The sequence below is a fragment of the Anser cygnoides genome, chromosome 20 (genome assembly GCF_040182565.1).
Source record: "Anser cygnoides isolate HZ-2024a breed goose chromosome 20, Taihu_goose_T2T_genome, whole genome shotgun sequence".
Lineage (NCBI taxonomy): Eukaryota > Metazoa > Chordata > Aves > Anseriformes > Anatidae > Anser > Anser cygnoides.
The window spans coordinates 740,961-766,941 of NC_089892.1; the positions used below are offsets into that span (position 1 = coordinate 740,961).

The following is a 25,981-nucleotide window of genomic DNA, read 5'->3' on the forward strand; positions in this document are numbered from 1 at the left end:
CAAACTGTGTAACCTGGTGCAGCTATAAGTCTGCTAGTGGGCTTGACCCTTACCCAGCACAAAACTGCTATTTCCATGCTGCATTTGCATCCAGTTCTGGCTGTGCAGTGTATCTGCGAGGGCAAGGTCTGCCCTCCAACACAACGTGCACAGTGGGGCTCTGGCCCGTGGCTGCAGCTGCTAAGCCACACTGCAATAATCAATAATGATAATAATTATTACAGGAGCAGCATGAATTTCCTATCAAATTAAATCACACAATGAATAATTTTCATGTTTTATTAAACAAAAGCCTCTCTCTGTAAAGGTTTGATGGTGCCGCAGTGTCTTTGGTTTGCCACAGCAGGGCATCACGACAGACCAGAGCTGGAGCTGCAGCGGAGGGCCGGGGGGGCGTTGGATGCTCGCTGCTCCCCTGCCGGCTGCTCTCCCACGCTGTGCTCACGAGAGGCTGACATGCGAGCAAGCACGAGGACAATGCTGGACTCTCAGGCAGAGGCAGATGCTGGTCATACAGGGAGCAAGGAGAGTAAAGATCCATTTATGTTATCTCAAACCAGCGATTTTCAGCGTGTCTGGGGACAGGAAATAAATGCATTTGCTTTTGGGAGAATGAAATGTGTTTGGGATTTGGGGAGGTATTGTAAAGAAAAATCAAAAAAGTTTTCAATTTTCAGCAAACTGCTTCTTAGGCAAACATTTGATGGATTTCACAAAACAGTTCTGTAGTCCGGGAACCACATTTTTCACCGCTAATTCAAAACACCTTCCCAGCTTTACTCAGGAGGCCGAACCCTGGTCAGTACCAGAGGTCCTCCGACTGCATCGTCTCTCAGCTGCCTCCCATGGATACCAGAGGCGGCTGGGAACGGACTGCTTGGCCAAGGCAGTGACTGCTGCTGGTAATGAGAATCTCACCAAAGCCCCATTTGTAACCTCGCTGACGGATGTTCTCGCTCATGGGGTATTTAATTTTTGTCTGCATTACACCACGCGGTAATAGCCATGCCTGGGTGGCTGCAGGGCCTGCCCAGCACGACCGCGTGTGAGGCATCAGCCGGGAAGGTGGTGTGTGGGAACAGACTCGATTTCACTTGCCGGACAGGGAAGCGTCACGCGGGCAGGAGATAAGCATGGAAGGGATCAGCTCACTTTGCATAACAGCATCTCCTTCCTCCGCGCCTCACGCGCTGCCTTGCAGCACGGCTGCACACTGAGATTTCATGTAATTTTGTTTTAGTGCAGAATTTAATGTTAAGTTTAAATATGTAATTATCTTTAATTGAAATTACATCCATGCTTTTCATTAACAAGACGCAAAGAGCGAGCAGCGCGAGGCGCCGACGGGCGAGCACCGCGCTCCGGACCCGGCCGCGCCTCCGCCCGCCCGAGCGCGGCGGTGCCGGTGCCGCAGGACGGCCCGGGGGGGACGGGGGCCGCGGCCAGGCGGGGGGGGCCGCACCCCGCGGTGCCGAGCCCGGCGGGGCCCCCCCGAGGCCGAGCCCGGCGAGGACCCCCCGAGGCCGGCTTCCCCGTCGGCTCCGCTGCGGGCCGGGCGCGGCGCGGGGGGGGCGGCCGGGCCCTGCTCGGCACCGGGGGGCGGGCGGCGCTCGGGGGCCCCGCTCCGGGCCGCCCCGCTCCGGGCCGCCCCCCGCCCCGCACTGCCCCGCACGGCCCCGCACGGCCCCGCACGGCCCCGCGGCCCGGCAGCGGCTCCCCCGGCGCCGCGCTGCGCCGAGCCCGAGCCGTCGCTTGTGGTCACAAGGGGGTAGCATTGGTACGGCGCTGCCGCGCCGCCAGCCGATGTCACCGCCGCGGTGCACAATGGCTTTAAAATAATTGAGGTCTAACCCCTTTCAAGAGAACATATATTGGTTTCTTTTTTAAAGTAGCCGAGGAACAATGCATTTCCATAAGTGAACGTAAAATTGCATTTAGAAGCGACCACAGCCCCTCTGTCATGTTGCATGGAAAAAATCATCTGTTTCTAGATTTAGTCCTTTTCAGACCTTAAGGTCAGTGATTCAAGTGGACATTAAACTAATACAGCAAGACAACGTTGTTACAATTGTCTGGTGGCTCTTCTGCAAACCTATTGGTCGTTTCAAATTCTCATACTTCATTTAGAACTGCTTTGCAGCCAGCTTTGTTCTCTCGGTGAACTCGGGGGGTTTACCGGCGTGCCTACTTACGCATCTGTAAAAGATGGTCCGTGACATCCTCTGCATCTGTGTAATTGCGGAGGGATGACCTGGTCCTGCACGCTGACACGGGCTGAAGGGGCTGCAGGTGCCCCAGCCCCGGGGCCAGGTTCCCCGTGCTGGCTGCCGTTATTTAGGAGCTCCAGCCGCTGTGAAGAAAAGGCTTGTCAGGGCCATATCTCAGCAGGCAGCACTTGCCACAGACCTTAGTTCAGGCTGGGGAAAGCATTCCGCATTTTTGATGCAATGTTTCCTAATGTTTCACCCAACAACCCATAAATTTCACAAGAACAAGTCTATAAAGGGTTTGTTTGAGGAGAAAAGGACAGATTGCTGTAGGCTGTAACTGCAGAGAAGCCTTTAAAGAAGCTCTTGACAAACAGCAAAACAAGTACCGTACATGCACAGGACCACTCCCCAGGAGCAAAGCAGGTCCAGCACACGGTGGTGTGCACGATCCTGCCCAGCCTGCGAGCCCTGTCCTGCTGCCCCAGCAGTCCCCTGCCCGAGGCAGGCGGCGGTGCAGAACGGCACGGACGCTGGGTCGGCACCCGGGTGAGCATGGGGCGTGCTGGCACAATCAAACAGAGGACAGTTCCTACCCCACCTGACCAGCTAAATTCAAATTTATCTAAACAATTATTTTTAAAAGCAAGAAGAAACAGCTTTTCATACTTGAATGATGGCGTTGCTCACTGACCGTGCTCCAGGAACTCAGCTCGTTGTTGCCACCAAAGCAGTTTCTGCACCTTTCCTATGTACAGTTCCTATGGATTTATACTAAATGCAATTCAGACTTGTTAGTAACAGTTGGTGAGACAATCAGCACATGCTAAAGTCCTACTCTGACAGCGCAATCAATTAAATATCAATTAATCAGTTAATCAGTACAGAAGATACACGTAACAATGACAGCATCAGCTAGTTTATAACCCTGAGTGTTTCATGCCATTTGCACGTGTGTGGCTTGACGTGTACAACATTTTTGCAAGGGAGTTTCTGACAATGGAATTTCCAGTCTGAGACACTGTGAATGGTTTTGCACATGTACTCATCAGAAGAGCTAAAAAATTCCCTTCCTTCACTTGGGTGTGACTCCTGCTATGGTCATCTTCAGCTGACATCCTTGCAACGGAAACTTAGTAGTGCTCATGGAAAGCACATTTTAAACTCAAATGCTCAGATATCCTCATAACTGTATAACTGATCATCAGTGCAAAGCTGACATTCAGATGCGTAATTACAATGCTGTCCTTGTTACCTGCATCACGTGGGAGGAATGAGGACAAGCTGTGTCCTGCGTAGCTCACCACCCCAGCAGGAATTCCCACTGCCAGCCTCAAGCTTTCTCATCTGCAGAGCCAAGGCTTTATCAATGCAGAAAAATCACAGACAGCTTAGAGCAACAAAACTGCGACCCCTGGCACTGGCATCGGCTGCTGTGTGGAACAGCTCCTCACATGGATACGTGGCAGTACTGGTGCTTCCTTCCTGGTGGGTTGTGTGGATTGTTCTATTTCTAGAGCATTTTTTGCTGTTTCCTCCTTTCTTCTCTGGCCCATGACTCTTCACACTGGAAAGTCTGCCCATCTGTGTCCTTTCTGCCCTCTGAGTCCCTGAACACTTCTCATGATAATGCAAGGACAGGTGGCCCTGGAGACCTTTTCACCTCATGCATGTCCTGCCTGTGCCTTAACCTGATTTGGATGTGTCTGTGATGTGAGTGATACACCTACCCAGATCCTGAGACCTCCAGAAGCCACTGCTCGTTTCCATAGACCCCCATAAATGGATAACTGGCTCTTTTAATCTTGTTACTAAATTGTAATAGAATTATCCCTCTAATCCTTTGGAGCAAGAGCAGAACTCAGCCACCAATATAAAATTAAAAAAAAAAAAAAACCTACAGTAATCATAGATTTTAAAAGTATTTATTTTGTGCTGCTCTCAGATAGGCTGTATATAAAATTTTATTTCAGAGGAATAATGCCATGTAGTGCACTTTGTGGCTGCACTGTGATTAAGTCCTTTTTAATCTGCTGTGCATGTGGAGGTGCAGCGCTTTCCCAGCACAGCTCCCTCCATGCCAGACTCTCTATTAATGGGGTTACCGGCTTATCGGAAAGAGGCAGAATTACCCAGCTACGGGAGGCTTTTACTCTGATCTGCTTAGAAACCCAGGCCATCTGAGGGCAGGGGGGGCTCAGGGACAGTAAGCCTGTTTCTTCCTCGGGACCATTTGCCCCTCACAGCTCTATTTTCTTACAAGGAACTTCCTAGCTGCTAAATCTGTTCGGCGCGATCGGTTCCTGCTGCTGCTTTGTCTGTCTGTCTGTCTGCCTCTCCGCGGGTAACAACTGGCACTGCCAGGCGGGGCAGGTCCAGCTCGCCTCCCTCTGCTGCCTGTCGGGCCGGGAGCCCCAGACGGAGCCAGCCGCCAGGTCAGCAGGTGCCTGGTGGCTGAGTTTACCTTACGCAGCCATGGTGGGCACAGCAAAGGCACGTTTGCCAGAAGAACTGATTGTCAATAGGACGGCGAAGTACAGTTGGCTGCAGAGCCTAGGGTACCTGGTGCTGTCAGCAAAGGACAGCTGGTGCTGCTATGGTGCAGTGCACAGAGCCATCCTCCCCGTAACCCCGCTGTAACGTTCTCCCCTTACCAGCATTCCAATAACAGGTCCTGTTCGTTCCCTTTCGGCCACAGCTCCCAAATCCGACACTGCGGGATGGAGGTACAGTGGCACGGTGGGAGGCTGCAACCAGAACAAGCAGAGCTCTTCTTTATATGGCAGGGTCCGGACCTCATGGGGCCACAAAGGAAGGAGCTGGTTGCTGCAAGGCGTCCCCTGGAAACAGACTGGGTTACCTGCAGAAGCCCATCCCTCCCAGGTAGGCAGATCAGCTCATCGAGGTGCTTTTGCAATGTTAAGGAATAGGTTGGAAACCACAGCACACAGGACCTCCTCTTCCTGCTGCTCTGTGCCCAGAACACGAGGCGAGGCATGGAGCGAGATGGGAGTAGGTTAGGGATGTGCTAGCGTCTTGTCACAAAGCATTTGCTGACCTTTCTGTAAATATTTCTCAGAAAAGGCTAAATGCCCGGGTCAGTTCAGAGGGTGCTGTGCTGTGATCAGCACTTTGCCTGGGGCACAGCCACGGCTCCCGTTGACAAATAGCAATTGACCTGAGCAACTGCGGGCACTCGCGGCCGCGCGGCGAGTGGGCAGCAGCCCGCAGCAAGCTGCAGATCGCAAACGCCAGTGTGTGCAATTCTTCTCCGAGGGTTTTTTTCTAACAGCAATAACTTTGTGCAGCGTGCAGATGATGTTTTAGGGAAACTAATGTGATTTCGTCCTTAACAAAGTGAATGCTGTAGAACACAAGACATTTATGAAATGCCAATTCTCACCTGATGTCTTTGCCTGGATTTTCTAACCCTAAATTAAAAAGACCGTATCCATTCACATTGCAAACTCAAGATATGAAGTGAAAAGAGTAATTTCATGAAAGTTCATGTCATCTGACTTAAAACAACATCAACATTGCATGAGGGCAAAAAAGGAGTTTCGCAGTGATGATTTTAAATGTAAAGTGTATTGCTTCTTTTTTCATCACTTGATGGCAGAAACTACTACTTAGAAAGTAAAGGCTATATATTCCTGTAGTGAAGTCTCATAGACCAGACCCCTGCAAATACTGTGCTGCCAAGTGCAAGCACCTGCAGAAGCACTCCACAAACACAGGCTATCAGAATGCTATGCCTGGGGTAGGCGTGGTGCTTTGTCAATTCTGTTATGCCACCAAAAAATCTGCACTGGTTTCTTATCTGGATTTCACTCTGGGCTAGCTTGCATTGATGAAACCGAAACTGATGTGATAGAGCCAGTTAAAAAATCTTCACAACAGTGAACACAAAAGGCTGCACTGGACAGTGCCAGCCTGCATAGGGCAGCCCTGGGCCCAGTGCTTGCTGCCCTGGCCGTGTTTCTAAGCGTGCAGCTCGGGGGAGGGAGGCGAGAGGAGCACTCACGGCCCAGCAAGCCTTCAGCATGCTTTCCTTTTCATGCCAAGTACCTGGTATGCCAGTACTCTTCCTGAGCTACCTGCTGTTCTCACCCTGACCCAAATGCCGTCTGTGACTGTGAATGACTGCTCCCTGCTTGCGCTCACCTCCGGCACAATTACTGCCTGCTAACAGCCCTCCTTGTGCTTCCCAGAAATGCAGACAAAGAATGGGAATTTGCTAAAGGTGGTGTCAGAAGTTCAACACCACCACGGCATCCAAAAAGCTTGAGAAATGCTCAGGAGGTTGGTGCGAGCATAAAGGATTTGGCATGCCTCCCTGCTCTGACACACAGCCTTGCGAGTGAGAATTTGCACGGCAGTCGTTCCATGACTCGTGTGCGCAGGAATGTGTGTGCATGTGTGAGCAGGAATGCCTTAGGCCCCAAGCCTGCAAAGATTTATGCACATGCTTAACTCTTAGCAGATGAGAAATCCCACTGAGACTATGCATGTGCTACAGGTTAAAGACAGGCATAAAGCTTTGAAGAGTCTAAATCTTAGATTATAAAGATTATAAATTTTAGGAGGACAAGGACAGCTGCTGTCTGTACGGCGGCAGTGCCCTGCAGGCAAGGGGCAGCTTCTGCCTGCAATGGCACCAAGCCACCTCCATCCCCGGCACTGCCGCCGCCGGGGCAGCCCGCACGGGCGCGTAGCCCTGTGGTTCCCAGAGCAGCTGCAGGAGGTTCTGGGCAGCCTGGAGAGCTCCCTGTGGGTGACTTGGGAATTCCTTTCACTTGGGAATTCCAATGCACCAGGCTGAACAACTCAAGGGAAGGGAACACAATAGGAAACGGATGATTTGTCTGTTCCTTTCAGCGCTGGAGCTCACGCACTCGCGAGGTGACTGTGCAGCGGGTGCGGGCTGCGGGCTGCGCTGCCGGGGTCACCCAGCCGGGTCTGGCCGCTCCTCGGAGCGTGGGGCAGCGCACCGGCCCAGGCCCAGAGGACGCTGTGTGGGTGCCCCTGCCGAGGCACCGCGGATGAGTGCCGCCGCACACCAGACTGCCAGGCATGTGAGCCGGGCTGGCCCTGGCCGAACCGCGGGCTGCGCGCCCCTGCCACCGCCACCGGGACCACCCACCCGCTGCAGCAGGCGCGAGCACTCCCACCGGGGCCCTGCCCACCAGCCCCACTGCCTGGGACGGGCCGCGGGGTGCTGACACCCTAGGGCTGAATGCGGGCATCGGCGCGAGCCGTGGCAGCGTCCGTGCTGGCTGGAGCCAGCCCCGGGCAGCGGAGCCCTGCCGTGAGGACACCGTGGCACACAGGCGGCACCAGCCACCCAGGTTTGCTCGGTATAATATCAAAAGATGGGCAAGAGGAAACTATTTCCTGGTACTCTGTATTTTTAATTCATATTTTCACAGATCTGCCTGTCCTAAATCCCAAGCAGATGGTGCAACTCAGCCCGTCTCCTCCAGCAAGGATGATCCCTGGGGCCTCCCTGCAGAGAGTGTACATTTCAAAGGATAATTCCAGCAGCACTCCTTACCCTGATCTGGAGGCTTCTGAGCATCTATGTACTTCATCATTCTTCACATATACCTGCCCCTGCCTTGCACCATCTCCCACTGGGGCTTGCTTTTCTCTTCTAAAAGGTAAGCAGAGTTGCAAGCTCTTAGATGCGGACTTAGAAGCAAAGATAGCTATGAAACTCAAGAACCAAAAATAAAAATCAGAAAGGGAAACAAAAAGAGAAAAGAAGGAAAAATCCTGTGTGAATTCCCTGATCTCTGCTACAAAAATAGAAGCAGCCTCCCCCTCCCCATTCCAAATGCTGGCAGGGATGTAGCTTTCCTGGAGGTAGCCCCAGAGTCAGTGGTGGCAGCAGTAAGGGAAGCCCATTACCCTACAGCACACTCTCTGCACCTTTTTGTGCTCATGAAGGATTTCTGAACTAACAAATCCCATTTGATAATTGTGTTGCGAAAGCCTCACTTTGAATATTTAATAGAATTATTGCTAGTTATCAGCACAACTAGGTGATAAATTACAAGCGGTCTTTACTCAACACAAGGCAGAGCCATTAGGGGGTTTCAATCACATTTCCCACCCTACCCCCTTGTCAGGATGACCATGAATTAAACAGAAAAACAAACAACCAGCTCCCCGCCCAGAGGTTCATTCCTTTAAAAAATAGAGATACAGAAATGCTCATCAACTTTGGCCAGGTCCCAGCTTCCCGTGGACTGTCACAACTACAACTTTCCTCTGTCTTCCTTCATTCCCGCACCACCCCTCCCTGCCAGAGTCCTCTGGTTTTGCCTCCCCACACCCCCTCTGCTGTATATGAATGAGGTGATCTTTTAGCTGCCCTTTGTCTTGGAAAAAAATTAATTCTCATTTGCATTACCTCGACTAAATGTCACCCACCGATATTTTGTTAGACATTAGCAATGCTGGCAGAGAGGGGCACGGGATAATTGCGTTCTGCCTAGCGGTGGGATTTACATAATTTCAGACAGCAATTAAAGAATCCCTGGGAAATTTTTTTTCTCTTCCAACCTCTCCTACAAAGAAAGTGTTCGTTTACATTAAGCGCTCAGCTCCTCGCTGTTCATTTGCATAAAATTAAAGGTTTTTGTGTTCTGGAACAGCAGGGTAACATTTAAAATTCCGTTTCAAAAAGCTCACCTTAGAATAATAAAATGTTAATATCATTTCATGGGCTGGAGAAGGTTGCCAGCTGCCTTTCACTTCAAACTTTTATCCAATACTAACTGTTTGGGTGGGTAATATTATTATTATTTTTTTGTTGTTAAGATATAAACTTTCTTGAAAAAGTGTAGGGATGTAAATGTGCCTATCGATGGGTCTCTGCAGGGCTACTCCAGAGCAGAATGTTTGTTTACTCCATAGTTTTTTAATTAAAAAATCATGCAAAAGAGCAGCAGTGGAATATTATAGGCTGTAATGTGCCGACATACTCCAGACTAAGAGGGGAAATGCAATTTGGATCGAAACTCTTTCATTTGCTTTCATGGAGGTGGCAGTGGCACTCCAACGAGCGCCTGCACCGAGATAGCTCCCAGCCAGGGCTGTTTGCACAGCCCGAGCCCGTGCCGCAGGTGGGGAGGCCAGCGGCCGAGCGGAGCTGGGGAGTGGAGGCTGCTGTGCCTGGGCAACGCGCTCCTCTTTGGGCCCTTGCTGGGATTTCAGCTTTATGTGGTGGCTGCACTAATAATTCCTTTCTCTGACCCAGAGACGGGTGCTGATGGGCAGCGGTTATAGGAATCGCTCCCCTGCCCCAGCAGCACCTCGGGAGGACAGGAGGAAGCCGGACCCCGGGGTCGGCGGCAGCCCGGTGTTGCCAGCGTGGCTGCAATCCTTTGTGCCAGCGGCACAGCCGGAGCTGCAGCCTGGTGGGGGCATGGGGCTGGCCCATGCAGCTGGGCCACCAGGACCAGAACGTCTGTGCCCGAGCATCTGTTGGTGTCCCCTGGTTTCTGAAGAGCCATCAGCAGATGTTGCAGCTCCTCACCCACATCCCCTGCTGCCTCACAGCTCTGTAAGAAACTCCTGTGGGTCTGATGTGCTGGCAGCCCTGTCTGACCTTGGGAGCTGGCAGCCACAGCAGGCGGCACCAGGGACGGCAGCAGCCAGCACTGCAGGGCACTTCCCACACCTCTGCTGTGCTGCGTTTCAAGCAGAAACAGAGGATGCTGCATGCTCATGTCCTACTGCAGCAGCAGGCTGGTGGTCCCTCCAGCCTTGTACCTCCCAGAAAGCAAGGGTGGCACCACTGAAGGACAGCTGAGACCCAGCCCCTGCTTCCAAACCTGGCGGGGTCCCCCTCGGGTCCCACTCCCTCCTGCAGACTTGGCTGCAGCGCAGGTGAGGTCAGGGTGCTGACGAGGGGCAGCGTTGCACAGCTCCTGGCACCTGGGCACCCACCTGGCCACCTGCTCTGACGGCTCCGGGGCCCCTTGGGCATGGGGACCTCGTGTGGGGAGCACCCAGCCCCTCGCCAACCAGTCCCCACGCCTGGCAGGCAGGCAGGGAAGTCCTGCAGCTGCCAAACAGGAGGACAGCGGCTCAGCGCTCCTCCACACCACATTGTGTGTGACTGGGAGCAGAGGCTGTCAGGGCTGAAGCTTCCCCAGCCATCAGCTGCCTTTATTCTGAGCACTCTCAGCTCTAAATAATAATAAATGACATTTCCATTTGAAAAAGACCCTGGTGAGGTCCCTCAATGACCTTTTTTGTATCACCAGGGTCCTTGTGCCTGGGAGTTGTTGTCAGACCTGCTGCCCGTCCAGTGCACGAAGGACAGAGCCCCAACAAGACACGTTACTGGACAGAGGTAGCAGGGAAGGATGGGCTCTGCAGGGCTCACCCACCACTTCCCGCTGCTGCCAGGTGGGGAATATCCCAGGGGGCCGGCCCCTGCCCTCCTGTGCAAGAGGTACGGAGAAAGCAGCCCCATCTTGCACTGGAGATGTGGGCCTCTCCCGCACCGTGACGCTGCCCTGAAGCAGGGCAGACGGGGGCCGTGGCTGCATGTGTGCGGGTGCTGTGCTCCTCCTGGCGCAGGCTCTGCAGGAGCAGGAGCGCTGGCACCGCCGCAGGGCTGAGGAGAGGTGGGATGTGCGTAGAAGCAAATTTGTCTCCAGAGCAGCAGCATGCTGTCACCTGCATGATCCTGTGGTGGCTTCAGTGGAGGAGTGACAGCAGCAGAGAGCAGCCTCAGCGAAGCACACGCACAATGCACCTCCTGCAGTAACTGCAGTGCTGGCAAGGAAGGCGCAGTGCTGCTGGGACCCCTCCGGCACGAGTCTGAGCACAGGATGCGGGGACAACTCTGTGCAGAGACCTCCACTGCCAGCTGAGGTGGCAAATGGCAAAGATGGGACTTGGTCATGGTAAAACAGGAACATCGAGGGGGGGCTCCAAGTGCCTGGGGAGGTAGGCGTGGGGCCGCGGGTCCTATAATGGCTGGAAATTCAGGTCAGGAGGAGACCCTGTCTGGGTCTGGCTCCTCTGCGAACTGCATTGGCCAGGCCTGTCACACTCGGCTGGCATTGCCGTAGAGACCCACGGCCCCTCAGAAACGCCTCCAGAGCCCACGTACCCGTGTGGCTCCTCTGTGCTGGGCAGCGGTGCCGGGGGATTCAGCAGTGACCTGGCAGCGAGGCCGCCGAGAGGGAGCCGTGCTGCTGGTGCCCCCGTCCCACTGCCAGGGGGGCGCAGGACGTACCAGGGCACCCAAAGGCGCTGGAGGCGCCCAGCAGGCCGGGAAGCAGCGCCCAGCGGGCAGCCGGGTGCACGCCTGCCCACCGCACCTGAGGGCCAGCGGGCCCTGGAGCAGGTCCTCCCCCTTCCCAGGGAGACAGCGCTGGAAAGCCGCGCCAGCCCAGCCTCGGGGGGCTGCGGGGGCTGCACCCAGCCGGCAGGCCTGGGTGCGCCTGGTGCCACCCCCGCCGAGCCATGTGCTGGAAGGGGCGCCTCGGCAGCTGCGCCCCACGGTCCGTCCTGGTGCACGGCCGCAGGTGAAAGGGCTCGGGGCTGCCAGGGGCCTCTCCTTCGTGCAGCCCTTTGCAGTCACCAGCTGCCGCCTGCCCCACGCACGCCCCGTGCCCCTGCCTGCCACGGCTGTGCTCAGCCGCACGCCCGCAGCCACCGCTCCCCAGACGGCCCCGGCCCTGCGTGGAGAAAAGGGCTCCTGAATTAGCTGAGACAGGCGGAGATCTTCCACCTGGCAGTCCTCTGATCTGCCACCATTTGGGGCTGCTGTAGGATTGTTGCAAAAAGTATTTCATTAAAAATGAATCCAAATTCCAGCTGCTGCGTTATCTGACTGCTTCTTAGGTAGGAGAGCGTCGAGCACAATCTACATTCCCCGGTGACCATATTTGATTTCTGCTTAAATCTCCAGGCCACTAAAACTCCTACCTACCTGCCAGCAAGTACCAATTTTTCTTAATGATTTGCAGAGGGAATCTACACCTTCAGAAGTACAACGTATATGAAACCAGGACAGACTCAGAGTTTTAAGCATCCAGCTCACTAATGACTTGTTATAAATGTTTTCCAAACTGCTTTGTGTCTCTGGGAGGTGAGAATTATCACTGTATCTCAGTAAAAATGAATATAAAATAGGAGCAGCATGCTGCACACTTCACATTAAAAAGCTCACAAATAAACCATTTGCCATTCTGATGTCAGCAAGCGTCTCCATTACACACATCTTATCAGCTGCCAGGACACGGCCAAGTTTTACACAGAGTTTTCTATGTCCCACTTTTCAGGATTTTAAAAGTCAGCACAAAACCAGATTGTATTGTGGGTGACCAAAGCAATGAGCAGGCAGTCAAGTAGGGTGTGAGGAATAAAATATTTTACTTGGGAAAGAAGCAGACTGACCCGCGTCCTCTGCAAGCGCCCCGAGCAGAGCAGGGTGAGCGGCAGCAGAGCTGGGAGGCGGCAGGCAGAGGGAAAGGGAAGGGAACCACACAGCCCTGCATGCCAGCAGCTCGTGCCCCAGGACAGGGGCCCTGCAGCACATTTTGCCAGGGGCAACCCACCCACGTGCACCCAGAGCACCCGCGCACGAGCGGGTGAGACGTGCCAAACGCCAGGCTGCAGGCATCAAGGTGCCCGTGTGGGCCGTCAGTGAGCTGCGCGCTGAGGAAGCAGCTGGGGCTGGTGAGCGGCTCAAAACCAAGGGGCTCCCTGCTCGTGGGAAATGTTACAGAACCCTTTTGCCTTCTGGATGAAAAGAAAACGAACTTTTTTTTTAAATTGGAAACGAAGACAATTGGCCTAGGAATTTGTCTTAGAAAAAATCATGAATTCATTAAAAATTTTTCATTTCAAAATTTGTTTTCATTACTTTTACATTATTTTATGACATCAGTAGTAGCGCATAATGTGACCTGTCATATCATGTCAAGTCATGTCATAATATGCATAATAGTAGTAGAAGTGCATAATATTACATGTCATATTGACATAATCAGAATATTCTATTATTATTGACTTTGTCAAACTAATTACAACAGAGACAGGAAACACTTTGCTATAGAAAATAAGATTAAAAGGTGCAACTTTTACAAATTAATGGTTAATTCCATTTGCAATTGTATCATAATGTATTTGTATAAAAATAAATACTTGACTAGTATATTATGCTATGTTATGCACTACTACACATAACTCCATGGAAATAATGCAATAAGTAAAATTAAAACAATCCAAGAAAAATTTATCTTGAAACTACTTCAATTGCTTTAAATAAAAAAGCTTCAAAACAAAAGATTTTTTTTTCTAAACATGGAAACTAAGAGATCCCAAAATAAAGTAACTCGTGTTAAAATAGCCATAGTAGACGGATAATGTATTGGAAAAAACTCCCCCCTAGCTCCGAAGTACCCGTGAGGGAGGAGCAGCACGGGTGGCATTTCCCTGCGGCGTCGCACAGCGGTGTGCCAGCTGTGCGGCCGTGCACGAGCGTGCTCACACCCACTGGAGCGCACACCCCCTGGACACGCACCACAGACCCACTCCTCATCAGAGGTTTCCCCCTTTCCACACCCAGGCTCACGCTGTGCCCACTGGGACTTCTAATTGACTTGACATGTTATAAATTGCCTAACTTGGCTGCGATTGCTGTGAAGAATGGTACTTTAAAGGACTCAATATCTGTATATCTCCCTTTGATAAACATTGGCTTGCTGAGCTTAGATCTTATTTATTTACCCTTGGAGCAGGTTCATTACTATGTATTAGGTAGATATGACATATTTATGGAAATATGGGGACTCTTTATGGAATATATTAAGATTAAATAAATCATTTACTATGTGGTCAAGAACTACAGCAATCCTGATGAACGATCCCATGATTTTTTTTGATCTTTGTGTAAATTTAAGAGCCATCGCCCCTTTGTTTTCCTGGATCCTGGCAGTACCCACCCAAGCCCCGCGTACCACGCTTGCAGCAGGGCCGTGAGGCATCGCTGCCGTGCACCAGCACACTGAGGACCACGCTGCCGGGACGGCCCCTCCGGGCCCCCTTTGCTCCCACCCCGCGGGCGGTGCACGCTGATGTTGGCGCAGCCCGGGGGAGGCCAGCGAGCCCTCTGGCACCCACCAACTCACAGGAACCTGCTTAGCAAGCTGAGAAATGATGCCGGTTTCGTTAGCCCACGTCATCCCACTCAATGTAGTCTGCCTCATGCAGCCATTAGCCAATGAATTTACATATCTAATGGTGCATTTTCACAAATTAGTGGTAATTACATTTAAAACAGCTATTTTGATACAAATCAATGAGAGCCACTGCTAATGACATAAATGCTATTTCACATGTCCCTTGGCCTCATTACAAACATCCAAGCAAATTCACACAGCACAAGCTGCGTTAGGAGAACAGCACATTGCCTCCAACGAGCTCAGAACAAAGCTTTTCTGGTGGGTATAAAACATCGAGCCCTGAACAGAACACAGCTACCATGAAGACTCCTTTACGGCTGCGCTTCAGCCTGTGGCATTTGAGTTCTGCTCGTTTCTCCCGGACACTTGCTCTCACTTCAGTAGCTTGTGCTCGGTGACGGCGGCGCACTGCGTGACGCGTGGCAGCGACACGTGCGGCAGCGCCAGGCTCCCCTGAGCGCAGCCCGGGCACCCCCCGCACCATGCCCACAGCTGCCCCAGCCAGGGGTCGGCTCTCTGGGAGCTGTCACGCCGCAGCCCCCGCGGGAGCACTTCAAAAGCCAGCGATAAGACGGAGCACAAGGCCCCGACGCCACGGTGGGCGAGGCAGCGGCTGTGCTGGGCGACCTGGGCACACGCAGCCACATCCCAAGCACACCAGTTCCGGTGCCGAGCTGCTGCTCACTTGCACGGGGAAGGGATGGGGCTGCAGCACCCGGCCCGGGAGCAGCTTGCCCTGGAGGGGTGGCAGCACGGCGCAGGAGGTGCACCTGACGGCGCACAGACAGAGGGACGGGGGCCAGGCAGGGCCAAGAGGCTCCAGGTCCCTCCACAGAGCAGAGCACGCTCCGATGTTTTCTGTTTGGCTCGGGACACTCAACAAAAACCTGTAAATACTTGGGGATTCTTAAGGATAGTTAAGTAGCAAACTATCTGTCGATAATAAAATTTGCTTGCTTCTCACAGATATCCAATTTGCCTACTATCCACAGAAAGGAATTGGGTGTCTGCTTCCTAAATTGTTTTAATCTCTGGCAAAGAGCGCTTCTGGCAGAGTTCCTCAGCTGGAAAATAGGAAATGAGTTAGAAACAGTAGACAAACGTGAATAATATGGAGCTTAAGATGTTTGATCTTGAGAAGTGAAGTTTCAATAGATTCCCCAAATCACCTGTGTATGACAGCTCCGGGGAGATAAGAGCCTTCCTGGGGAGGGACGGGGCCGCAGAGCACCGGGAGCGCGCGGGGCAGGCAGGGTCACAGCTGGCACCCAGGGGCCTGCAATAGGGTAGGTGGGGACGTGTCCCCTGGGGCAGGGGACACAGTGCCACTTGGCCGGGGGGAGAACAGCGCTGGGACTAAAACAGCACCACGGGCTGCAGGAGCTGGCGCAAGCTTTAATGGAAGTCATCGGGTGTTTAAGCACCCCGCTGGTTTGCCCCCCCCGACGCTGGCGGCACACTCGGCTGCCGGACATCCCAACGGAGCCATCGCGGGGCCAGGAACCCCTGCACCTGCCTGCATGTCCTTGCTGTCAGACTGCATCTGTGCTTTTCTCTTTACAAATGTTTTCTTGATAGATCTTCAAACATTTTTTCTCAATAGTCCTCCTGAAAGGACTTCAAGAAATCTTAAAATCCTGAGGAAAAAAAAATATAACCTTCCGTTTATCTCCTGATAGATAGGCTCTTTCTTTTGTAACAGTGCTAATAACATTCATGTCACTGTGACACTAATTGAACTTTCCTATGCAAAGAGGAAAAAAAAAAAAAAAGTTGCCCACCACAAAGGGAAGTAATTTCTACTGCAACATCCTCCCCAGGCCAGAGCTGGGCCTGTGCCCCGGGCTCCAGGCCATACAGGAGACTGCACAGGCATCCACACACCGTGAAAACACAAGCTCACCGCTGAAAAACTGCTCTGTGCCTTTTCCTGTCACAGGGCAGAGGAATCCTCTGGAGCTAGCATGTAATCTTCAGAATGGATACCATCTTTCTTGTTATTATAATCACCTTCTCCGCGAGGACGGTGCTCTCAGCACATGTGAGCGCTGCAAGTGCTGGCCTGAACAATAAAGGAAATGCTCTTTTCCATTGCACTAAGTGAAACAATTCAAACCAGGAAAATCTTGATAAAAGTTTAATTAGGAAAACTGACTCCATCTGTAACATATCCCCATTCTCCCCATGTATTAACCCTTTTGCCATAAATCTGCCACCCTTGAAGAAACCTGCCTTCCTCACAAAACCTACTCAGGGTTCACATTATTTTAATCAGTTAGAGGGGTTTAATACATTATTGATTTTTAGGAGAATTGAAAAAGCTCCCGTATTAAGTCCAGGTTGCTTATTCTTTCTGTATATGACATTCAGGTACTTGTGAAAAATTATACCAATTATGAAATCAGCCATTTACTGCTTCAAAGTGCAATCAGTTGTCACACTGGAAAGCACTTGCTCCTGAATATTATTAGTTGGGCTATGTGCACAGGAAAGTGCTGAGAGGAAAGACTTTAACCAAAGGGCAATTGCATGAAATTTACTTAGAAATAGCTATTTATCACCCTTGGATTTCCTACTGTTCAAATCCACTGCAGACACTTTATGGAATGAAACAGCCATCTCACCAACGTAACTCAGCCAACTGAGGGGGTTTTTTCCTCACTGACATTAAATGAAAAATTTAGAAGTCATTGTAACAGCTTAAAGATGCATTATCCTTTTTGATGTGCAATTTTAGCTTCATATCAAAAGCCATATAAAATAACCCCCGCACAAACACAAAAAAGGAACTTTTAAAAGTTTTATGACATGTAGTTCATCTTACCTTTTATGCATCTAACAGGCACCGTTTCTCCTGCTGTTCTCAGAGACCACTGTATGATTACCACTATGGGGGAGAAAATATTGCCATAGTAGCAGCAAAACCAACTGAAGGAAGGATTAGTCTCTGGAGTCTGGGAAATAGAGGGGGAGAAGCTGAGCACCACAATGCCAGCAAATTCCTCTGAAGCAAGAGAGCTCTGGGATTGCAGGAGAGCTACCCATTAGAGGAGCCTGCAGTTGTGTCACAAACCGCCACCATTAATGGGTTTTGCTGCAGGCAATGAAGTGAGAGGGAACATAAATTAAAGAGGGTACATTCAAGAGAAATTTCTAGCTCAGTAAAGATGTCCTGTCTGCTTGTTTTCCAGAGTGGACAAGAATTTTAGAAGGCAAGGTCAACTTCTTTTTCTCCAAGTAGGAATGGAGGTGGCAAACCTGGGAGTGCTGGCGCAGCACCATTAATGTGCAGGTCTTTGATTGCTGATAAATGTAACTAACGTTCTCATCTCCCCTTGCACAGTTCTTCCTTTCCTAATTTCTCAAGGTAAAGTACACAATAGGAATAAAATAACTGGATAATTTCCATGCTGGAAGTGTGGTCAGGGGGACAACGGTGAATCTGGACACAGGGCCTGGCCTCACTCCACCCTCCATGGGAATACAAATAACCAGAACTCGGCTCCTGACCAACAGCATGAGCAGAGTGAAGCACCAGCACCTCCGAGCATGCACACAGTAGCAACACCCAAACCAGCCCAAGGATTTGGACACTGTGCAGGATGCTTCCCATCAGCAAGTCTCCACCAGCTTCTCTGGGGAGGACTGAGCGCGTGGATGAGGGAGCTGCTGATCCTCCCCTAAGCAGCAATCAGATGTCCTGCCAGGAGGTCAGGGACCCGTGCTGGGCACTTGCTGTTTGTGTGAACTGTGCCGGAGGGGCCGGGAACCCACACAGGATCGCTCCTGCTGCCTGACCAGGCAGCCACACGCTTCTGCTTGCTGCAGCTTGCACAGGTGAATTCAAATGGAGCTTTCCACTAGCACACTCGCTCCTGGGTGGGAAACACTTCTCATATGTTTTAAAAGCAGTTAACCTTGGTCCCCAAAGCATCCAGACCTGTTTCCAACAGAGCCTGGGTACGGACCATTTTCACTTCAGAAGTGAAACCTATAATTATGGCGATGGCTTGTAGTTTGTGTTATTTGCCCCAGTGAAATCCCATGCTCCAAAAAACAGGCAATTTCAGAATTATTCTATTCTAGAACTTCAGGACCAAATTAAGAAAATGGAAAGGGGTTGCTGAAGTTAGCTACCTTCCATATTGCCTTCAGCACAGCACGGGTGCCCTAGATGTCTAAGATGCAGCATGTTACAAAATGCACAGACGATAAAATCTTAACAAGTGATATAGACCAAAATCTAATAGCCTGTTTCACAGCACAGAAATAATGAAAAAAAAAAAAAACCACTATATTTTAACTTAGCAAAAGGATTGTTATACCATTTAATTTAATAAATAGTAAAGTATTTATAAATGAACTGTTTCACAAAGTGTTACCAATTTCTTTATACACAATAATATGATTTGCACAAGCATTTGTCCTTGAGGCAATAGAAATTTTCTTTGCAAATCAATCCTTACAAGGATTGTAATTAGTATCCGCTAAGGCAGCTAGCAGTACCTGTAGCTGTATTTCTCCCATAAATGCCCTGATTGCTGCAAGCTCTCACACAAAGCTAACGACACAGAAGGAAAATGCACATGTCGTCTAGACTATTCATTTTAATCAGGCAAGAGTGATTTTTTGTGGCCCATTTGATATGACTTTTACACAAGATACAACCTCACTCCACAGGGGCTGGTGGAAAAGGTCAACACTGCTGTATGAGAATACATTTAAAGAAGGAGTTTAGAAAAGCAAAAACTACAGATCAGGATCAGCACTGTTTGGACAGAGCAGCAGGTGTTGCATCATCTAACTAGCGATTTCTGAGAAACTGAAAACACTATTATTTTCTTTTAAATGCTCAAAAATGAAAAGACTAGAGACTAGGACTCATTTTGTGTCAGCTTCCTTTGGTTCAGGCTACAGGGCCAGGGGCTGCCAGGCCCAGCTCTGGACCCCAGCTCCTGACAGCTGCTCGGGTCTCGGGCTCTGACCCTCTGCCTAACCCCCAATGTTGAGCACAACCCCACCCGTGAATGGTGCGAGGTGCCCAGCGGGTCGGGGTCAGGACACGGTGCTCGGGGTGCAGCGCCTGGGAGCAGGGAGCAACAAGTGCTGCCCCACCTGCCTGGAGCAGCACGTGGCCACGCCGGCTTCCCTGCGCTCAGATCAATGTTTGCAGGCTGTCATTACTACATGGAAACGTGAGCCCTTTGGTCCTTTAAATGCAGGCGTAAGTCAGCAGCCCAAGGACTGCCCTGTCTTCAGGGAGATTTTCCTGGAGAGCTCCAGAGCCTTCAGTTGCGCTGTAAATTCCACCAAATAGCACAGCAGGAGCTGTATTATTCCATGAATAGGGTCTAAAATTCCAGCTTTAGGTCCAAGTTTCAGTATGAATCATGCCATTCATCATCATTACCCACAGACATTCCATTTGCTGCCCCCCAATGCGGCAGGAGGGGCCCGGGCTGACACACTTTGTGTTTTTTCCCCCTCCTCCAAACAGGGAAGAGGCCAAGCATCAGCAAGATCATTGATCTCAAGTGTTTGCCTGTCCTCCTGAGCAAGAAGAAGGTTAATTCATCACAGGATGAAGAAAACCCAATCTTTAAATTCCCCACTTGCTCTTAATTAAGCAAAATTGTACAATGCTTGCTAAGCCTTGCTCTGAGGGCCTGGCTGCAGTGGCTCCACCGCCAAGTCCAGGCAGTCAGCCTCCCAAGCAGAGACCCATCAAGTGGGACAAAACCAGCACCCCCTCTGCTGCCAGCTGCCCAAACACCTGGGACAAGAGGGGCCAGGTCTACCTGGGTGCATGGCTCTAACCCCACACCAGATCAGCTCCTGGGCACTTGCGTCTGGTCCACAGTGCAGTCTCCAAAATGCAGAAGTCTAGACAGAAAAGTGTATTTAGAGCAAAGTGGCACATTACAAATAACATGTCTGCTGTCCATAGAGAAAGTACAGCCCCAAACCCAACAAGCTGCAGGGTCTCCAGCCTCTGTCTTCAGAATGACAGAGCAATGCAATGGATGCCGGATGCCCTGTCTGCAATGGGAAGCAGCAGCCACACAGAGTTAGGGAATTAATGCTGCTGCCAGGAGTGCTACCCACTATGCCAGCTTAATCAAGGTCTGTGAACTGGGTGCCTCCTCCTCCTGTGTCCTGTGAGCTCTGGACAGAGTAATGCTGAAGCACATGCCATGAGCTACACGGAGGAGGCAGGCCCGTGTTGTGGAGTCATGCTGCAGAGCACCAAAGCCCAGCATGGGGATGTTTTGGGCATCAGTTGGGCCCCAGGCACCATGTAACTGCTTCAGACACTTCTGAGACCCTGGCTCAGCCCAGCTGCCATGGCTGCTCCCAGAGGGCAGGGCCCTGTCTCTGGCACAGAGCACAATGCCAAAAAGGGAGCTGACGAATGGAGACATCACGCAGGCATTCCCTGCAGCCCCTCTGGGGGCCAAAGCACCCCATGCCCAATGATGGGCAGCCCCTGCACACTCATCCCCCTGGTTCCACGGCTCCAGGTGTGGCTGCACCGGGCACTGCAGAGAGCCAGGACAGGCACGCCCATCACAAACCCATCTGCCTGGAGATTCCCTTGTCATGCTCCAAGAGGTGTGATGGGAAGATTAATCTTAATAATGACTGTCCGCAGCTAGCCTGGGCCAGCCCAGGCTGCCCCCCCGGCCAGGACACGTGTGCGGCCCCCACGCACTGAGCCCCTGCCAGCACAGGGCTGCTCCGGCCACAGAGAAAACCCTTGGGCAGCTGCTGGGCCCTGCAGCGCCTGGGGGCTTCTCCCTCCTGTCCGCAGAGGGAACAAAGTGAGGACAGTAATGCAGCACGCTCAGGCAACACCAGTGAGGCTCTGCCTCCCACGGAGCCGTTGTGCTGGCATTAAACAGACAAGACAAGCTTGCAGTCAGTTAACAGCCAAAAAATAATGAAGGAACAAGTCAGCAGAGCAAAGCCGAGTCACCCAGACCAGCCAAGTGGAGAATTTAATTTCTTGCTGGTTCCCCAGCAGCGAAACATCTCTGTGCTGCAGCCCACATGTGCCGACAGCCCTGACCCAGCGACCACCACCGCTCCACGGCCGCGGGGCCAGGCCCAGCTGCCCGGTCCTCACGCCCCAGAGCAGGGCTCTGTCCTCAGAGGCACGGGGAAGTGGCTCTGCCTGGTGCAGGGCAAGTGAGGGTGGCATTTCCCCATCACTGCACAGCTCGGACTTCATTTCTGGGCTAAGCACTCAAGGCAGCACGCTGGAGACCAAGGCTCTGGGAGCACTTTCAGCCCAATAACACAATAACCAAGGCAGTAAAGGGCTGCAGACACCCGGCCTCACACCGGGCCGCAGGAGGGCACAGGGGCTCCAGCACCACGGGCCCGTGGCTGCCACCTGGGAGCAGCAGCAGGGGCTGGAGCCTGCGGGGCCTGCTTGTTTCTCCTCCGCTCCTGACGCCGCCAGCATCTCTTCCGTCTGCAGAGAGGGTGAGAGCTCGCAGGAAGATGAACCGTAAAGAGACCCTGATGCCAACAGAGCTGCCCAGACCCATTTTGGTCTCCGTCCATTTGGGTCCTTTTCCTTTGTTCCCAAAAAACACTTCTGGGAACTCACCCCTGGTGTCAGCATCTGTGCGGAGTGCTAGCAGACAAGTTTGGAGAAACAGTCAGGGTCTGAGACAGCCCCAACAATAAGACACACAGAAGTGAAGGGGATAAATCAGCTGCCAGGGGGTAGACACATTGCCCCTGGTGCAGGCAGGCGCAGAGGTGCCCATCGCCTTAGCTGTTGTACTCGGGGCAGAAGTACGGGGGCTGAGCTGTGAGCCGGCTGGGAGCTGGCTTCAGTTTCGCCCCCATGTTCCAGCATGTGGAAGAGTTTACTTGGTTTCTGTTTCTTTCTTCACATTATTTCAAGTGCAGCCTTGGTAGAATGAAAACAAACAGAACTACTTATGCCCACAATCATCAGGTACCACAGCTTGCCCAGATATGCATTTCTTTGGGCTAATGCACAACTTTCAGGTTCATCTCAGGAAACATTTGGGTTTACTTTTGTGAAAAGAAAAGAGGCAAAGTTCTGAGTGTGACTGACCGACCTTTCTAAAGCAGTAGCAGAGGACTGTCAGGCTGAAGCCTGTAACGACTCAGCTAAGGAAGGTTAATGAAGGCTGCAGCTAACCAGGCTTCCCCTGGGACCAGGCCCCCAGCCAGCACCCAGGTGCCCCCCGCAGACCCGTGCCAGCACCACAAGCTGCTGCGGGGCGCCTGGAGCCCCGCGGTGCCCAGAGGTTGTCGTCCTCCCTGCTCCCACCAGGCTGGTGTCAGGCGCTGCCAGGGGGAGCAGCACAGCAGGGGGACTGCACCCTGCATGGCTGCTGTGCTGCAGGGGACAGAGCCAGCCCCAGCCCGAAGCCAGCAGCGCAGCGCAGGTGCTGAGCAGAGGACAGTGGCCCCAGGGCACAGAAAGGAGCTGTGCTCTTTGCAGCCTGAAGACAGCACCTGGGTGAAGTGACATGGTAACAAATGGGCTGAACCAGCCTGTTTCTGCCTGGGAGAAATCATGCAACAATTTTCAGCTCCACACAAGCATTTACAGCCAAGTTATAAACTCCCGTAAAATGCTGACAGACCCTTAGCTACAGCCGTGCTAGCAGGTGCCCCCATAATGAATGTGTTGAATGACCTACCAAGCAAAGTTATTGAGGCAAAAAGCATTGCGGTCATTCAACAAACAATTAGAGAGCATCCTGGTGGGGATGGCATACTAACAAGGGAAGAAGCCAGGAAGAGCTGAGTAAGCATCCTGCCTTACCCCCAAATTCCTCCTCTTCCCAGCCTGGGCTCTGATCTATAGCATGACTCACTGGAGCTCCAATAAAGCTTTGGAGATTGTTATGCTAAATGAGAAAAAAAGTAATTGCCTTTCCCCACTTCTAGAACTCCAGATATATAACTTGGAGAAATATAATTAGCTGCTAACTTCAAAGATGCATTGGAATTTTTGTAATGGGCATTGAGACCCTGTATTAAAAAAGCTAAAAGAAAAATGATACACTCCTTCTTGTAAATGGAATGAGACTTAAAGGTTTTAATTAGGATTCTCTATGCATCTGCAGCTAGGAAGACAGGAAAAATACCCTTGTAGTACCTTACTGTTTGAAAAACATACACTGAGTTGCTGCAGAAATAATTAAGAAGAGTGACAGATTTTTGTCCTATAAGCATTTTAATAATGATGTATTATTAAAAATAAGCTGGTATTTTCAGTCTATTTGAACTAAAGTGATTTCAACCAAAGGAAGCTCTCGGCATCAAAGACACGGGGCACTCATCTATTTTGAGCCGTCTGACTCAAGGGAAGGGAGGGTGTCCACAGCAGCTACCAAAAAAAAAAAAAAAGCATTATGCACAAAGAGGCATAATGCACCTGCTTACAATGCTTCTTTGCATCCCCAAGCTTTGATTTTAAAACGTGCACTCAGAAGTTTCTCGGAGTCTCTTGCTTAGCCATTGGGACTCTCCTATACCTTCTCATAGGAGTGGCCTTTTTTTCTAGGAAATTGCCCATGTTTCATAAAGCAAGTTACATACTAGGGCTATATACAAAGAAAAAAAACAGGAAAGCTTGTTTTAGAGCCAACACTAAAAAGAAGATAGTTAAGTGCTCATGTACCTCTCAAAGAGAGAGGAAGAGCTATGGAAAAGGATCATTTCAGGCAGCCAGGAAAAGAGGTCAGGACCTTCATTCTCCTTGAGAAGAAGCTAGAAAAAAAGTCCATAAAGGGCTCCACAAGCCTCTCAGGGCATATCTCAGCTATAGAGGGGCTGGAAGAGAGCCACAGTATTGGGAGAAAAAGATTCTCTTTTCATAGCACACTGAGAACACCTCCATTACCTCCTTTACCTGCACCCCACAAAACCCTGATGGCTGCAGCTGAACGATTTTGGCTGCTTCTAGACTATGCTAGCATAGCGCAAGAAGAAGCTGATGCTACACAGTTACAAGACAGAAAGAGAAACAAGCGTTTAGTATATATTATCCTCTAAACCTCTACCCACTGGAAAACATCATACGCTTGCTTTGCAGCAGGACCTCCTAGCCTAGAAAGCTTTGCAAGAGACTTAGAGCAGTCTCCGTTCAACCCTCCAGCCCCAGCCCCCTGCTTCCAGCGCTGCTGGCCCCCGGAGCACACAGCTGCCTACCTAGGAGGGTGCTCAGCAGCCATCACCCAGCTGGGCAGCCGTGAGGCCTTTTGACTCAGAAGCCCTACCCTGATGTGGGGTCAGCCCCATAAGTGTGGGGCTGAGGGGGTGCCCTGCATGTTGGGGGTGAGGTGTGTGGGGGGAGCTGGAGCTGATTGTGTTCCTGGGGGCTCCTAGTAACTGCATGGTGCTGACAAAAGGGCAAAGTCTCTTCCGGATTTTAGATCTCCTTTAAGCTCTAGCTAGTCCATAGGGGAAAAAAAGAGTCATAAAGGTTAAATGTAGCTAGGTGTTTTGTGAAATCCGTGCCTTGGGTAACTTTCAGGAGAAAAGACAGCGCTTAGGTTTAGGGAGGATAGACTCAGTTTTCTTGCATCAGTGTAGGAAAAGCATTCAGTCTCTGGACTCCTCTGCTGCTGCAGTTCTGATCCTCCTTCCAATATGCCTATGTTGAACTACAGAACAAAACTTGCTTTCCTCTGCGGCTCAACTTTTAATGAATCTTTTTCCTTTTAGACTTCATGTAGGCTAATTCTTGATTTACTGCCTAGGTGTTAGCAGCAAGAGCACATCAGTCATCTAAGTGCTAGCTGGCTTGACTCAAGCAGCAGAGAAGCACTGACATTCTTCCATGGCTTGAGGAAGGAGCTCTGAACCACTGGCTTGCAGAGATTATTTCTGTGCCTACATCAGGAGAAGCAGAAGGCATTTCTGTCACTTAATTTATTTACAAACAAGCCAGAGTGGCTGAAGAATGCTGATGTATTACTTGCTGTAGCCAATCCTCAGTGTATTTTCAGACCTGGAGAAGGGACTCAGTCTTCGGGGAGCAGCTAAGTTCATTAGCTGGCAAGGGAAGGGAAGTTTCTTGTGAGAGCTCACCTGTGTGAATCCAAGAGGAAACAGAACAGCAAATTCCTCTCAGCTAATTATAAAGCTGCCAGCTCAATAACAAATTGGTACTGGGAAGCCAAGCTATGGGAGCCGAAGCCCTCAAAGTTCAGAGTGTTCTTCATGCAGGGTGCTCACAAGGGATGGCCCTGGTGGCCTGCGGGGTCCTGGTGGGAGGGCAGCTCTGCTCTGCTCCTGCCCCCCTGGCAGGGCCCGGAGTGTCTCCTGGTAGTGGGTGGCTTGTTCTTTGATCTTGTGGATTATAACTTACCTCATGTTTGGCCACTTCTTGGTCTGGGCCTTGATGATTTGTTGATAAACCGTGATATTTGCTGCTGCCTTTAATGAGCTGTTGTGGTGCAGGCTGACCACTTGTGCTCTTGCAGGCAGGGATGGGGCTTTGCTGGGAGAAAGAGGGGCTGGAAACATTCGTGGGGAGCAAGGGGATTGCTGCTCTTTGGC

The 25,981-nt window shown here is 51.3% G+C and overlaps 2 long non-coding RNA genes across 4 annotated transcripts; one reads left to right on the forward strand and one right to left on the reverse strand.

Moving 5' to 3' along the window:
• Positions 1-271: 271 nt before the first annotated feature.
• On the reverse strand, positions 272-5,252 carry LOC125180769 (uncharacterized). Of its 2 annotated transcripts, XR_010826108.1 has the most exons (4): positions 5,068-5,252; positions 4,862-4,954; positions 2,193-2,350; positions 272-575 (listed from the first exon to the last, which is right to left on the reverse strand). It is a non-coding gene; the product is annotated as an uncharacterized lncRNA (long non-coding RNA). The 2 variants fall into 2 exon arrangements; XR_007159637.2 differs by lacking the exons at positions 4,862-4,954; positions 5,068-5,252 and adding an exon at positions 2,877-3,018.
• LOC136786702 (uncharacterized) lies at positions 3,281-11,978 on the forward strand. Of its 2 annotated transcripts, XR_010826109.1 has the most exons (4): positions 3,281-3,695; positions 4,994-5,090; positions 7,637-7,867; positions 10,484-11,978. It is a non-coding gene; the product is annotated as an uncharacterized lncRNA (long non-coding RNA). The 2 variants fall into 2 exon arrangements; XR_010826110.1 differs by lacking the exons at positions 3,281-3,695; positions 4,994-5,090 and adding an exon at positions 6,893-7,555.
• The last annotated feature ends 14,003 nt before the right edge of the window (positions 11,979-25,981 follow it).